General features: G+C 42.7%; 1 long non-coding RNA gene across 1 annotated transcript in view; it reads right to left on the reverse strand.

Moving 5' to 3' along the window:
* Positions 1-17,123, reverse strand: part of LOC103657586 — an 82,555-nt gene that overhangs the window by 37,657 nt on the left and 27,775 nt on the right. The gene's annotated exons all lie outside the window — the stretch shown is intronic.

The following is a 17,123-nucleotide window of genomic DNA, read 5'->3' on the forward strand; positions in this document are numbered from 1 at the left end:
TGATTTTTATGTCCTATATGTCATGAGGTTGGTGGCCCCATTCTAAGTTTTCCCCAACAGTGTATTATGCACAAGGTTGACTGCCTTTTTGCTGCAGTCATCATTACCAACTCAGGCTTATTAAGCATGTAGGGACTATATCAACATGGTGCTTATAAGTCGGTGAGTCTCCGTTCTCAGTTACCATCAGTTGCCTGGCATTGAGTCAAGGGTCAAGAAAGAATGAGATTAACCATGGCAAACAACTATCCCTATGAGGAAGCCCATCTCTTCTGTTGGGGTTCCTCAGCTCTGTAGAAAGAGCATGAGTCTGATCATGATTGGGGTTTGGATTCTGTCACAGAGCAGCTAAGTGAACTTGGGAAGATCATTTAACTTCTTTGAGCCGCAGTTTTCTCTTCTGTGATATGGAGATCATTATTTGCATATTGTGCAGACTAAATGTAACAATGTATAGAAAGTGCTTTACAAGCTCTAATCTGATTAATTAAAACCATTCTGATTAATTGAGTGATAGCAACTCTCCTTAAAACTGAAATTTCCCTCCAAATTAAGACCCCATACTGGGCTTCTAGGAGACCAATCCTACTGACCCTTTCTTTTTTTTTTTTTTTTTTAGATTTTATTTATTTATTTGACACAGAGAGAGACAGCCAGCGAGAGAGGGAACCAAGCAGGGGGAGTGGGAGAGGAAGAAGCAGGCTTCCAGCGGGGGAGCCCACTGTGGGGCTCAATCCCAGAACACTGGGATCACGCCCTGAGCTGAAGGCAGATGCTTAACGACTGCGCCACCCAGGCGCCCCCCTACTGACCCTTTCAATTCGATGATTAATAATTAGATTTGGGCACTGGCAATCCCCCAGTCCTTGAATCCAGTGAGAGAATTCGGGCAAACTATTCACCTTTCTGCCTATGTGTTTGAGGCATTTTAATAGATGTTTTTAAATAAAAAAGAATTATATTATTTCTTCATAAATCAAATAAGTAAATAAGGTACACTGTGGGAAATGGAAATAAAGGCATTTTAAATTGTCTTTTCCTATTGATTTTGGGCAAATCATTTAACCTCTATGGACCTCAGTATTTACTGTTCTAATCTCCAGTTTCCCCACTTACTTAGGAGGATATTATGAGGGTCAAAATTAGCCCAACATACAGTGGGCATTCACCCCTCCTACCATCATTTACATCAGCTATTGTCTTAGTTGGCCCAGGCTACCATAACAAAAGCCATAGACTGAATGGCTGAAACAACAGAAATTTATTTCCTCACAGTTCTGGAGGCTGGGGAGTCCAAGGTCAAGGTGGCGACCAATGGAGTTCCTAGCGAGAGCTCTCTGCTTATCTTGCAGACGGCTGGTTTCTCATCTTGTCATCACACGGCCTTTCCTCAGCTTGGCAGCCAGGGGGAGAGAAACATCTCTTCCTCTTTTTGTAAGGCCACTCATTCCATCATGAGGGTCCTAAGCTCATGATCTAATCTAACCTTAATTGCCGTTGAAAGTCCCCATCTCTAAACACCCTCATCATGGGGCTTAGAGCTTCAACATAGGAATTTCAGGAGGAATACATTCAGTTCCGAACAGGGATAGGACTCCTTTTGCTTTTGTTACTGTCACATTCATCATGTCATATATATATATATATATATATGAATATTCATATATATATATATATATATATATGAATATTCATATATATACATGAATATTGAGAAGAACCTGTTTCTGTGTAAGAGCAGGTCTACAAAACTTGGTAACATATACTGTAAGCAGAATCTAGTTTAAATATTTGGAAGTTTCACCCGTAAGATCTGAACAGATATGACACTGTGACTCCGTTTCTCTCAAACTCTTGTAAGTGATCTTTACTGTCTTCTAGCTTCCCGTGCTGCAAAGAAGAAGTCCGATGCTAGTCTAGTTCTCTCTATGCAACAGCCTTTTTTTTTTTTTTTGCCTTAGGAAATTTACTAAACTTTCTTTTTCTTTTTGGATTTCAGAAGATTCATTTAAATGGATCTAATATGTCATTATCAGAAAATACCTCCTGGTGTTAATCAGACCCTTTCTATCTGAAAAACCAAGATTTTGTTCAGCACAGGGAGGTTTTATCTACTGGTATTTGTTCTGTATTTATCTTCTATATGCTCCACTTTTCTTTCTCTAACTTAGATTATCTGTGTCTCCGTGTCTGTTGTCTTTTCATCCGTGGTCTTCATCTCTTTGTGCTTGTGCTCTGTAGTGCAGACTGTTCCCTGCGCTCGATCTTTCGGGTGGTCAATTTGATTGTCCTGATGTTCACCTCCTAACTTTTGATGTGGACATGTGTGGTGTGGGGCTTTTCGAAAAGTTCCCAGACATCTTTTTTACATTCTCTTATCTCCTTGAGACTTCTCATTACATTTTCATCAAATTGCTAGTCTGCTTTTCCATTAATTCTGCCTCAGTGTGATCCATGTAATCTAGTCGTTCAAGCTGTCATGTCCATGGAGAGGATTTGTTATTTTCTTTTCTTACTCAGGTCAGTGAGTGTGAGTTTCTTCAGCAACAAAGAGGCAAGTCCAGCTCCTGGGTGTCTGGGGTGGTGGAGAACTGACAGGCAGTGGAAGACTTGGAAGATGTGCTTGCTTCTTTTCCTCCTTGAGTGGGTCAGTAGTGATTAAGTGCATAGGCTGGGACCTTTGGACCGAGATGTAAAACCCCTAGTCTGAAGAACCCCCCAGACACAGGGGGAAGGGAGGTCCTCAGTCCAGTCTTTCTTCTCCCCTCCAGATTTGCCAGCAACCACCAGCTCAGCCTCTAAACAGGAAATGCAATTCTCCTTTGGAAAGATACACTCTGCCCAGCCAACTGGTCCACGTGGATCTCTGTGGTTATGTAGACCCAAAGATATGAAGCCTCTGTAGAACTTACGATAATTTATAAACTTTCCATGACCCCCAAAGACTGGAAGCAAATTTTGTTTATAAGGAGTTGAGGGGGAAAAAATGGCAAGTTGAAGGTGTTTATCGTCTTTCTCTCCCAAGAACCTACTACAATGTAAGAAGAAAACTGCAAAGGTGTAGCCAGCAAAAGCAAAGAATAGGACAGATAACATCAAGGGGATGAAATGTGTGTGTGTGTGTGTGTGTGTGTGTGTGTGTGTGTGTGTGTTTTAATGCAAATGAAAAGTAAGGACTTGGGGATTGATTTAGCAAAAGAGAGGAGGCTATCATCTTAAGAGTGGTCACTTTGGAGAGGAGAGTGCACTCACTCTGCACAAGTGAGTCCTGGAAACACACCATGCACAGGGGAGAGACTGAGGCAGGGGTCAGGGGGTGGGCTGAAGGTCTCCATCTGGGAATCCTGGCAAACAGGGACCAGAGCAGCCTGGCACCCACTCTTCAGGCAGAAGACTGACTTCTGGCCCTCTCCTGAAGTCCCACCTACAGAAAATTGTTGGAAAACATAATAATAAAGTGAAATTGAGAGAGGAACTTCCTAATGGCTCAGGAGATTAGACATTGAAATAGGCTTTCAAATAATCCACAGGTCTGGATTTAGAATCTTATTCCTGTGTTCTTTGTGGCTTCCTATTGGAAAACAGATGGTTGGACTAGGTTCATGCATTCATTCAACAAATAAATGTGGAAGGCGTTAGATGCTAGATCTACTTCATGTCTGTCATACTTCTAAGATTATCTTATTTATGGTCATTGGGGGCAGTGGATACTGCATCTGATTATAAACTATCAAATATCAAGATCCATAAGACCTACAATATGTCCTTATTGCCTTTCATGACCCCCAAGTGAAGCAGAAACAAAACAAGGAGACAGTGATTATGTTAATAGTTGGTACTTTGAATATGTCTCTGATAGGGAACTAATAAATGAACTTAATGAAATTAAATGATAAATAACAAAACCATTTAATGCAAGCAGAACTCCTGCAACCTGCTTATTAGAGACAATATCAGAGACAATAATGATGAACGAAATCCCAACACTTTATTCAGTTCATCAGTAATTTATCACAAATGTCTATTTTTGACATTAACAATTTTTCATGCACCACTGGGTACCTCCAGCCCACTAGAGTCTGGATTGCACCACCCCTAGATCGAAGACTTTTCTGGCCAAAGTCACTAGACCATTAACCTTTCAAAAAGAGGCTTTTCTCAGTCTTTCTCTCCCTCTTTCCCTCTGATATAACTCACTCTGGCATCTCTATAGTGTAGGGTCATGTTGACAAGGTGTCTCATCTTGAAGTTCTCCCCTAGGCTAGTCTCCTTAACACGTTCATTCTGTTCCACATTTCCTGTCTCGCTTCTGCCTCTGCTGTAGCAATCTTATTCTTGAATCTACTCGTCTTGCCCATCCCTGGAGTGCTGGTCTTTCTTTGTTCCTTGGTTTTCCTAGTCTTTACCTCCATCTATTCCCATAGTTTTGCTCCAATCAATGCATTGGCTGGCAGCATATGGATACAGATCTATAATGAGGCCACACTTTTCTGCTGCAACCCCTGGACCACATAACTAATATATCTCCTACCGGAGCGCCCCCGGGAGGAAGGATAGTGCAGAAGTAAAGAGCGGGGACTCAGGCTGTGTTCAAAATGTCACTCTGCCTGTTTCCTAGGAGTTAAGAGAGAGAAAAAAAAAAGGCAGGTTGAAGGTGTTTATCATCTTTCTCTCCCAAGAACCTACTACAATGAAAGGATAAAACTGCAAAGGTGTAGTCAGCAAAACAAAGAATGGGACAGGTAACATCAAGGGAATAAAATGGTTTTTCCACATTAAGCAAATGAATTAACCTCTCTGGACTTCTGTTTCATCTGGGAAATTGGAATAATAATAATATTATTACCTATTCTGGTTGTTGTGAGGTGCAATAAATGAGTTATTATATGTGAAGTGCTTAGCCCAGTACATGGCACATGGTAAAGTCTATGTAAAATGTTAGCTATTGTTATCATTATGATTAATTCAGACAAGACATTTAAAAACACATTTAATTTCTCTTCTTTCTGCTTTACTTACCACAGTGATGCTATTCTTCCCCTGGTCTTCTAAACCAAAAATATGAGGGACACCCTCCACTCCTCTCTTTACGTTCATTAACAACAGTTGATTTTACTTCCCACGTATTTCTCGGATCAGCCTCCCCCTACCATGCCTCCTGTCGGCTTTATCATCTTACATCTGGACCATTGCAACAGATCTGTAACTGATTATCTTTCCTATTTTCCCTTCTCCCTGTAAAATCATCCTCGGCCTTGAAACCAAAGTGGTAGTAGAAATATGATGATGATGATGGTGATGTTGATGATGGTGATGATGCTGCTGCTGCTGATGGTGGTGGTGATGATGGTGATGATGGTCGTGATGATGGTGATGATCGTGATGATTAATGGTGATGATGGCGGTAATGATGGAGATGATGGTGATGATTATGGAGATGATGGGGATGATTATGGTGATGATGGTGATGGTGATGATGGTAATGATTATGGTGATGGCGGTGATGATGGTGATGATTATGGCGATGATTATGGTGGTGATGGTGATGATGGTAATGATTATGGTGATGGCAGTGATGATGGTGATGATGGTGATGATGAGGATGATGTGATGATGGTGATGGTGGTGATAATACACAGTATTTTCAGGCATTTTCTCATTTAATCCCCACAATAAATTGATGAAGCAGATACACTTATTCCGTTGCTTTATAAAACTGAGAAAACAGCATTTGACGGGGTAAGGAACTTGCTCAAGGCTCCAAGGGGGGACCTGACAGTTCCAGAATATCAGTGCCAGCTGTCTGATCAGGGCCAGCACTCCCAGCCTCTGCCAACCACTGGTTCTTTGCTTAGGGCCCTTCACCAGCTACTGATTTCCTGCAGGTGAAAGTGTCTTTCCACAAGGCTTAAAGGCCCTTTATCAGTCCATCTGGGGAAACTTCCCCAGCCTCCTACCCTACTCATATCTTCATAATCCATACTGCACTTATTCCTCAGCAATGCCATACTGCTTATAGTTCCCAAATAACTCATGGTGTATTATTCCTCCCTACCTTTGTAAAAGCTCCTTTTCCCCACTTCTCCATTTGATGATCTACAAAATAACTATTGAGAAAACCTGGCTTCCCTGGCCCTCTGTGACAGGCAAACATTCCCACCTTCTCCTTGCTTTCCTGCCTATGTCTTAATGCATTCTGTTTTGATTGGCTTATAATTTATCTCCCTCAGGAAACTATGAGCTCTCTGAAGGGCAGGGCTGTATCCTCATCATATTCTTAGCACAGTCTTGACACTCAGAAAAAATATTGAATTGAATTGATTTTATTTCAAAATAATGGGCCTGGTATAGACATAAACCGTGTTCAGATGGTTCCATATTAGCGCCTCTCTTTCTAACCTTGTTATCACTGACATAGTTCAGAGTCTGCTCATTGTCCTCCGGGAGAACACTCATCTTGACTGTCTCCATTGTTTACTCTCTAGTCATTATTTCTGTCTAAATTACTCCTCTCCACTGCCGCCTCCCCACCAGCCTCCCCTGTCTATTTGGCCATCTCCGTCCTCCTCTCTTCCTGCAGACGATGAGGCTGGAACTCACAAATAAGCCAATGAGACACTTAGTCTGCAACCCCCATTACACGACAGAAGGGCCTGTGGGGCTAGCTGGGTCGGGCACCCAGGGCAAATGACTTGCTATTGGATCAGCTGAATGGTTACTCACAAGAGACATCCCATTTGAACAAAGAGAACCAAATCAATAGTCACAAACTTGGGGGAGCCGTGTATTTCTCTCCGCATCAATAATATGCCTTTATACCTCTCAACGTTCTAACACTGCAAGTGACGAGGGCTATTGTGACTCATAACAAATGACCCAACAAAGAGATATTGGCTTTTTATAATTGGTCCAAGAAACACTGTCACTCTAGTGACAATGAAATTACTCCAAAGAAGTCTTTTTGCTTTATCTATACATTGCATCATAACCTTTAACATCCATTATTAACAATCCATATTACATGTTGAGCTCGCTGAGAAGGAAATGAACAAAGACTAAAATTTAAAAATCCCTAGGCCTTATAGTTGGCTCTTTGAAACCCCCTCGCTTATAGATTGCACTATCTGTGCAGAACCTTTTGAATGTCCTTTCTTTCTTTCCTTTTTTTTTTCTTTTTAAGGCCTGCAAGATTCCAGCTCCTCAAGACCTCGACACTCAGTGTTCTTAGAGAAGGGAATTGATAGGCTCGGACAGATCTCAAAGTGCTTTTTAGATGTGTATTCATGCTGTATAAAGGTTTAAAATACAGTCTGTAAAATAGTCACAAAACTGGGGATTTTAATTGTGCAGTAATTTTGGAAAACAATCTGATAGTGCATGTTGACGTCTTTAAAATTATCACACCTTTTGTGATGAGCTCTGGGTGTTATACGCAACTGATAAATTATTGAACACTACATCTGAAACTAATGATGTACTAATGTTGGCTAATTGAATTTAAATAAAACATTTAAAATTATCATGCCTTTTGCCTGAGTAACTCTACTTTTAGGACTCAAACCTATGTAAAGAGTCTGAAACAACAGAAATAAGCTTTAATAACAACAAGCTTCATCCCAGTACTATTCAGTGATATAAATAGTAAATAACAACAAAACACTAAATGTCTAAAAATAGGAGAATGGCTAAGTAAATTATAGTAAAGAATAGCCATGTAAATAATGCACTATTTTGGAGCGTACCCAATTGTATTTCAGGTCAGTGCAATTCAACAAGTATGTATTGATTACTTCAAATTTCCAGCATCACTCCAATAGTGCATGATCTAGTGGACAGATATGTATAAAAGAATATTTGAAATAGAGAGCAGTAAGTACCACAAAAGGGTAGAGGGGAGAATGGCAGGTGGGGAAGTAAGTAAGAAGGAGAGCCAGGAACACTTGGTTTGTAACTGCTGGTCGTACCCTAACACCGTTATTTTGTTTGATACAGTAAATAGTTTATTAGGGGGAAGTTTGGTATACATTGAAGAGGCTTCTAATTGGCTTCTGGAAGGATGATGAAGAGACCTAATGGATGAGGAAGAGTTAGCAACTGAACAGGGTAGCTTAGGGATAAGTATTGCAGGTGGAAGGGCTGGCCCAGGCAAAGGCACAAAAATGGAAGAGGAAATGTGGTTGGAGGCACCGCAGTCAAAACAGCTCGAGTGTAGAGCATCTGGGTCCTGAGCCGGAAGTAGTAGGTCCACGAGACCTGAAGTTTCTTGAAAAGCATGCAGAGCCTTGATGTCATTTAGAGGGTGATGGGAAAGCACTGGAAGTGTTTGTGAACAAACTTCGGGAAACAGAGGTTGAGTGTGGTTTTAGGTATGTTGGGTAGAGACCACCAGGCAGTCAGATGTGGAGGATTGGGGGGTCCAAGGAGAGAGCTGGACCAGACACAAGGGTTTGGGACTCTGACTCCAGCAGAGTCAACAAACATCTTTCTTATGTTTTTATCTCCAACGCCTTGTGAAGTCCAGCTCTCTGGACTAACATTTGGATGGTAACTGAGGCGAAGGGGGTGGACAAGATGAGGGGGAGGGTCACAGTGGGCATAAAGGGCTTAAGAGAGGGACAGGCAGAGAGATGGAATCCCCAGAGGATACTGAGATGGGCTGGCCAAGAAGAGTGTAGTGTCACAAAATACAAGGAAAAGAATGTTTCAAAAAGTGAGTGAAAGTGTCAAAAGTTGCTGAGCATCAAGTAAGGTAAGAGCTCGAAATATTCTAAGGAAATGAGCAGCAAGGGCATCAGTGACCCGAGCCAGAGCGGTGTGAGCGGAGCCGTGTAGGAGAGCACCGTGGGGTGTGCAGTGGCACAGAAGCAGAGACAAGAAAAGAAGCAATGCTTTCGAGAAGTTTGGCGAGAACATGTGGGAGAGCTCAGACAGCAGCTACAAGGAAATGCTCTGTTGGTGGGGTGATTTTATTTTGTTTGTACTATAAGATGCTGGTATTCAACAACTGGATGCTGATGGGAATGATCTATTAAGGAGAGTGGAAGTTAAGGATAAAGCAGAGAGGATTGATGCATAGTGGCTATAATGAGGTTCTTTGGGGAGGTGAGCAGGAGTGGGATACAGAAATTTAGACTGGAGAAAGGACACCTTTTTACTGGATTTATTTATTGCAAGAAGGAAGGGACAAGGTGGGTGTAGGAGAGTTTGTAGGACTGGAATTTAGAAGTTGGAGTGGGGGAGATTTGTCTGACGGCTTCTATTTTCAATAATGCGAAGGGGGTAGGCAGACCTGCAGAGGATGGGGAAGAGGAAGTGGGGAAGTGTAAGAAGAAAGAAGATTGTAGTCTCTGCTGTGAAAATTGGGAGGATTGATTAGGGACAGAGGAGAAGGCAGGGTAGCCCAGATGATAACCGATCAGCCTAATCGTGTGATTTTCCTCCAGCAGAGTCAACAAACATCTTTCTTACTTTTGTATCTCCAACAACTTGTGAAGAAAATTCAACTAATTTTGTTCCAACTACAAAAATGCAGCCCTCAGAAGATTTACCGTAGGGAGATCCTAGTTAGCCAGGAAATCATTCTCCATTTTCCTAGATGTTTGGAGAAGCATGATAAAAGCCCTGGTGGGAAAAGGAGACGACAGAGAGAAGTTCCATCAGGATTTGCTATGATACGTACTGGCAATCTGCTGATAAGCCTTCAGCAACTGTATAGTGCTTTTTCAGTTAAAAAGGTATTTTTACATATATTAATCCACCTCTTCCTCCTAATAATTTGCTCAAAATCATAGAGCAGGTGGGACTATGTTGAGAACAGCCCCAGGTTTTTCAAACTCCGAGCACTTCTCATTTCATATCCCAGGAGCCTTTCGGACCCCACCAGAGGGGTGTTAGGTGGCATCTGTAAGAAGGATGTACAGCATCTGACCCAAGGATTATTCTATAGTGAGGGTCTAGGGTCTTCTATCATTGATGCCCTCAGATCCATTCTAAACACACACACACACACACACACACACACACACACACACACACACACACAGATGTTGTTATGTTCATCAACAATAACAACAGCTAAAGGGATATGCTCTGCCATGAACTTGCAGACACACCTGCTTGACTCAATGTCAAGAAGAGAAATGAAATTATTTCCTGCTTCCTCTGGACTAAGCCATTTTTTGACCTAGAGAGTAATAGTAAGGACAATCCATGTGTTACAAATAGTAACATTCTCTATCCTCTCTCCATCTGTCTCTCTCTCTCTCTCTCTCTCCCCTGCCCCCTCACATGTCCTTGGGCTACTTGGTGATAAGCAATGTGGTGGAATAGTGCCCTTGAGGAGGAAAACGGCAAGATTCCTTACTCCTTCCTGTATTCCAAGATCTTCTCTCTCCCAGTTTTTCCATCAATTAGAAGTACTACACCCCAGCCAAGTCCCTTTGGGAGGGGGAGTTCCCTTAACCATCAGTATCTCTTTGAATTGTATCGCAAGATACTCATTTTTATCAAGTCATTGGGATATCTTGTACCACCGTGTGGACATTGAGGCTTCCAAACCAATATGAGGTCATTGGTTGACTGTTGTCTTCCATGGTGGTCCTCATCATTGTCAGCAGATCCCCTGCCATGATTACTATCAAAATGCAGGGACTGTGGTAAAGCAAGATCTCTATCTTGCATGAAGAAAAAGCAAACATTATATATATCTGAACTTCATAAGCATTTAATATTTGGTTCCTGGTGATTACATGGAAGAGATTCAAATATAAGTAATTTGTTCCCATTAAAATCGAACAAACAGATTTTGACATGGGCACGGGTGTAATGTCAGGCAGGTGTAGTCCAATTCTATAAATCATTGGTTGTATGAATTTGGTTAAGTTACTTAACCTCTTTGAGTCTCAGTGTTCTTTTGTAAAATGGGGGAAATATCTCCTTCACGGACTTTTGGGAGGATTAAAAGAGATACTACAGGTGAAGCGCGCACACATGTTCAGAGAGTGGTCTCCCGCCCCTTCTCCAGCCCCCTCCCACGTGCTGGAATCAGAAACACTCCACAAAATATTACTTTAAAAAAATGGAAATATTTGGTGAGAAAAATAACTTTGCAGGTGCCCGTGTTATTTTTGTCCTTCTCTGTGAAGACATGACAGGACCGGACCATCTTTTCCCAAAGCCTAATTAGAGTTTTCCCATTACTGTATTTGTGTTTGTTTTCGCTTCTTTTGTTCAAGTTCGGTTTTCAGGCGACCAAAATGAAACGCTCGCCAAAGTCATCCTTTGTAGCAGTGATGACACAAATTACATTGTTCTCCAGGGTTTAAAACACCCAGCCATTAAATTTAACTATGTGAGCTTGGCAAATCTTTTCAAAAACAAAGCAGCTGTTTCCCTTTTGTTCATTTTTTTTTTAAAGCCTTGCTCGGGCTTAAAGATGTGCACACTCCCACTGCACACCCAGGGAAATACTGTGAGTGGGCAAATGTATTTACTGGTGGAAAGGCTCACACTGATGGAAAGAGAATGAGGCACCGAATTTTATTTTCAAGTGATTCAATATTTTCTATTCGTTAAAAATATAAAGTGTATGGTGCGCGAGGCACTATTTATCGCACGTCTTTATGAGTAATAAGTTGTTTAATCTCCATAAGGTAGGTACTATTACTCTTCCCACTTTACAGCAGGAGAGACGGCAGCATAGAGAATTTGACAATTGGGCCAAGATCTTGCAGCTCCAAGGAGCAGAGCTGGGGCTGTGGGCCCAGGACGCCTGGTTCCACAGTCCCTATTTTAACTAGGTTCTTCCAACTCTCATTTACTGCCTGTTCTATTTGTTTCATTTATAATTTACCACTTACGTAATAGCCCTCCACCGTTCCCTGCTCATTACAGTAAAGGCCTTGCTGTTACTTCCCTCTGGCGACTACCTCTCTACTCCAACAAAGATGGCATCCCTTAACTGGTCACCACTATCGGAGCTGCCCACAGGCATGCCTCTCCATGGGGTAGGGAACCAGTAGGAAGCTTGACTCTGTCAGTAATTCATAAGAAGACACCCTCAGACCACGGGCAATGTGATCATAGCTGGGAGAGGCCTGGGGAAGAGACCACAGCCACAGACCCAGGTTGTGCCGCCCACAGTGATCATCATCTCAAGTCTCTGTGCTGAGTCCTTCCTGTCTGTGATGCTCTCAGCAACCAGATCTGTTCAGTGTGTAGACGAGCATGGGATTACGTCACTATTGCCACTGGCCAAGACAGGGCCTTCGAGTGAATTAGAAGCACCCCCCCCCCCCGCACCCCGGCAGATGGCTGGCGAGCGTGTCTGGGCCAAGAGCATTCTCACTTTGGGTCATGAATAGCTTCAGAGATCACCTGCTGTGGTCCTGGCCCAATCACTGGTTCCTCGAAGTGCAACAGTTCAAGCCAACAAAACACTGCCTGAGCATCCACTGACAACCAGGAACTATGCCAGATGCAGGGCAAACAAAGAGAACTATGGCTGGCTCCTTGGCCCCTAAGGTCAATGTCAACAGCAAATGTCAACATAGCATTATACAGCAATGATGGATTTATACCTGGTACATCAGAGAGCAGAGAGGGGGGCCACCCATCTCGGGGGGGGGGGGCTTTTTTAGAGAAGGTGCTTGAACATAGTGCTTGGCATATAGTAGTTACTCAATAAGTACATATAGAATGAACACATAAGTGAATAAATGAACAAATGGCATGTGCGCATGCCTTAGAGAAAGCATAGGTCTTGTAAGACAAAAAAAAGAAAAGAAAAAAAAAGGAGAACAAGATCCCAAAGAGAATAGCATGGGAGAAGCCCAGAGTCAGGAAACAAATCTGTATGTCCGGGGAATGTCAGTTCAAATCCCAAGGAGGGGAGCGGCAGGAGTCGAAGTGAAAGAGTCAGGAGCAAGACCTTATTTTATGATAAGGAATGGGAACCTGATCCAGTGGGTCAGTGCTTCTCAAACTTTAGCATGTATACAAGTTACATTGAGATCTGACTCTAATTCAGGAAGTCTGGCTGGGGCCTGAGAGCTCTGGCTCTAACAAGCTCCCAGGTGCTGCTGCTGCTGGTCCGTGGACCACACTTTGAGTAGCAAGGCCTCAGGAGGCGATGGCAAGCACTGATGGATTTGGAGAAGTAGAATGACATAAGGTTGACCCCGGTAGGCAGTCCATAAATGTCGAATGAATAAGAATATTGAAGTATATGAACAATGATTAATTAAAATTTACTTGATTTCACAAAGGTTATGGGATAAGCATGTTTTGAGTACCTTGAATATACCAGTCGCTGCAGTAGGAACCTAAAATTTTCTCCTCTAATGATAGAAAGGAAAGTCCTGGCTCGAACTGTATCTCCTTTGACTAAATGACTATTATAATTGGACAACGGTTTTGAGTCACTTCCAAGTAGAAATAACCATATTTAAATGAACTCTCAACCAGAAATTTTTAGCATTTGTTAACTGTATATCCTATATATTTTAATAACATAAAAGCATTTCTTTTGAGTCATAAATCTCCAGGCACATGTTAAAAGTCGACTAAGCCACTACTCACATCTTCAATGCTTGTTTTTGGGGTAAGAAATCAGCGTAAGCTTGAATACCTGGTCACCAGCCCACAGCTACCGACTCCTAAAATCAGTCCAGATCTCTGATTTTACATGCAGAATTACACTAGGCTCTCCAGTTAGCTAGAGACACCACCTAAAGCTTGGTTGTCTGGAACTATTATTTCCAGAGAGGGCAAGACAGCTACAGCAAATGGTCTGTCTTTTCTGTTCGCTTCCTCCCGTGCTGGTCAGACACAGTGATGTTCGAAACCACACCTTTTGCTAGAAGACGTCAGAAAGTCTTACGAACATAGGCCTGTGGGTCTTCCAGGGCGCACATGTCATCCCTTATGCTGTCATGCTCAGTAGCATAGAGAGGACTTGGCAGAGGGAAGGAGGAGGGGCAGAGCAGATGCTCAGGCATTACAGAGCTGTGAGTTCAAATCCCAGCTGTCACTGAGACACATGCTGTGGTATCTAAGTAAACATATTTGACCTCTCTCCTCAACTTTAAATTTAAGGGAATATTATAGAAGATACTCTGGATCTTGGCCTTCATAGCATCTCTTCTTACTCAGGTTGTAACAACCTCCCTCCCATCACATTGTGGAGAGAACACCTACCCCATTCCCTGTCAATCAGAGTACCCTAAGGGAAAGCAAGAGACTCAAGCCAGGGCAAGCAGACCCCCGACCACCACTACCACTGTCATTCGTAGGCCTTGAGCTAGACACCAGAAACATCAGAGGCTGCCAGAAAAAACTATCATTATTCCCTGCCCCCAAGTCACCCAGACTGTCTTGGTTCTTGTTCTTCTTGAAGCCTGGATGCTTAGCTGTTCCCATGGTTCCATGAGCCGAACAAATTCCTTTTTCGATCGAATTAACCAGTGTTGGTTTCTGTTGCTTGCCACAAGGAGCCCTAAGTGATGCAGATACTTCCTGCTGTGAGGCTTAGGAATAACATCCTCAGTTCCTGGTTTAAAGACTCAGTGTCTTGTCCCAAGAACTCATACTAAGGAATAACTTCAGGTTACAACACAGCAATCAATCCTAGGAAGATTTGCAAAGCTCGTGAGTCTCTTAAGCAGACTTGGGGTGTTAAGCCACAGGATTGTCCCCTTGACAGTTTTGTCTGTGGTTTAATTAACTGAGAGGCACAGGAAACTTCCCAGACCAGAAGCATTTTTCCCTACTAGCCTGCCATCGATCCTGAAATTCCCACCTTTCATGTCATGCCTCAAGCTTAATCATAAAGAAACACTTGCTTAAAACGTGTACATATGGTGCTCCCCTGACCTAGTTAAAGGTGTATTATTGGTATATACAGAGTAAGCACTTATGTGTCCTGTCCCGTAAATGCAGGGGACAAATGTTTGACCAATCTGGAGAGAAGCTCAAACTCGCTATGCCTAGTGTGTCATTTGTGGTCAAGGTTGGTAATCATAAACACTTACTTTGTTAAAAGATTTTGTGTCTTTTTTAAAGAGACTTTATTTTTAGAGCACTTTCAGGACAGAGAATTTGTGTGTGTATGGACTCTGGGGAACAAACTGAGGGCTTTGGTGGGGGGGAATGGGATAGGCTGGTGATGGGTATTAAGGAGGGCACGTATTGCATGGAGCACTGGGTGTTATATGCAAGTAATAAATCATGTAACTTTAAAAAAATAAATAAATAAAATTAAACTTAAAATAAAATAAAAAATAAAAATAAAATATTTTATTTGGACTTCAATTTTTCCATTAGGATAAAACATAATTATACAGCCCTATGAAATTTTTAATTCATTATATTCCACTGACCATAAGAGAAAATATCAGGATCTTTTCGTAATAAAAGATGACACTTCCCTCAACATTTAGAAGCCTCTAGCCCACCCCTGCAAAGCCCTGGCCGTTCCCTCTGAGTGAAGCCGGAAGTCTTGTGTGACTCGCTCCAAACTCAGCCTATTTATTATTTATTTGTTATATATCAGAAGCACACTTCCTCTGGAGAGCTCAAGGCCATGTGCAAAGGACTTTCGTCTTCTTAGTTATAAACATCCTTCTAACCTTCTAATAGCCAGAGCAGAAGAATGTCAAGGGCAGCAGGAAAGCAAGAGGGAGTGAAAAATATGTTCGAGGAGCATCTCGATGTTCTGTCTGGGTGCTACTTAGGAGAACACCAGAGCCGTCTTCAGTTTAATGAGGAGGCTTTTGGTTTTCCTTCCATAATAAAATTAAAATGATTTTATACCAAAATAAGAGGTGGGGGGGCAGGAAATAACACAGAAAATAAAGCTGAATTTTTAGGCTCCTGTCTAAACTGAAAGTTCCTGGAGAGCAGGTACTTAGTACATACAGTATCTCCATATCAACAACAAACAGGATTTCTGATATTTATTGAGGGCGTACCCTGTGCCACGTTTATGGGTCCCTTCACACTGTCCTCTCCAATCATTCTATTCTTATTCCCATGTTACAGCGGAGAAAACGGAGGCCCAGAAACTTGCAGAAACTCATCTGATAAATGGGGACCTACTCTTTGAACCTCAGAGTGTATACCCTCTATCATTCTGATATGCAGCCCCCCTTATGCTTATTCATTTGTCTAAGTCCTTAAGCGGTCAACGTTCAGGACAAGAGCAAGGCAAGAGGAGAAAATGTTGTGACCGTTTGCCAAAACTGCTTCTCTGCAAATAAATAACAGCAGAAGAAAAATTTTGAGAATACTGAACTGGAACTCAGACCAAGACTAGGGCTAAATTCCGTCTGATCGCGTGCAGCCGGCCGCCCAAGACGGCCTCGTCACGCTTCCACCGCCCCAAGTGGGCAGCTCAGTAATGCCCTCCGCTTGCATAGGTGCTGGACCTAGTGACACACTTCTGGTGGACAGCAATGGGACGACATTTCTGAGCAAGTTAGAAGAGACAGTGCCTTCTGTCTCGGGCACTTGTCCATTCTGCAGGAGGCCACCTGCCAAGGGGTGAGCTGCCTTATGGAGAGACCCCCAGGGCCAAGCACTGACGTCTTCAGTCTCTCCTGGAGAGGGTCTGAGACCGGCCAAGAGCCATGTGAGTGAGCCCACCCTTTCCTGTACCTTCTCTTCCACTTTCTGCTCAAAAGAGCATGTGAGCACCCTATTTCTGCCAATGAGCCAGTTGGACAGGAAAGCTGGTTTGTGAAGGTAGGTGCATGCTGCTCCAGCCCACACCATCCCCAAAAAGCAAAGCCAATCAGGATCTTTTTTATGTTAGCGTCTTCAGTTTTAAAGACAACAACAGGAAAATAACAAAAACCTCACATGGATGATGTCATTTAGGTCTGCCCATCCTTTCCCCAACGGGTTTCATGATTCTCACCTTATGGATCCCGAATCTGTGTCTCAGGGAGGTTAGGACAGCAGATAAACCCTTCGATGACTCTCCCGGAAAACAAAAGGCCGAAAATTGAAACTGAAAGCAGGTGTTCTGACTCCAATTCCCATGATCTTTCGAGCACATCCGGAGACCATATGTTTTCCTCTGGGACACCGACCCCTCAAAACCAGATGCCCAGGCTGGGTGAACC

The sequence above is a fragment of the Ursus maritimus genome, unplaced genomic scaffold, assembly GCF_017311325.1.
Source record: "Ursus maritimus isolate PB19 unplaced genomic scaffold, ASM1731132v1 scaffold_10, whole genome shotgun sequence".
NCBI lineage: Eukaryota > Metazoa > Chordata > Mammalia > Carnivora > Ursidae > Ursus > Ursus maritimus.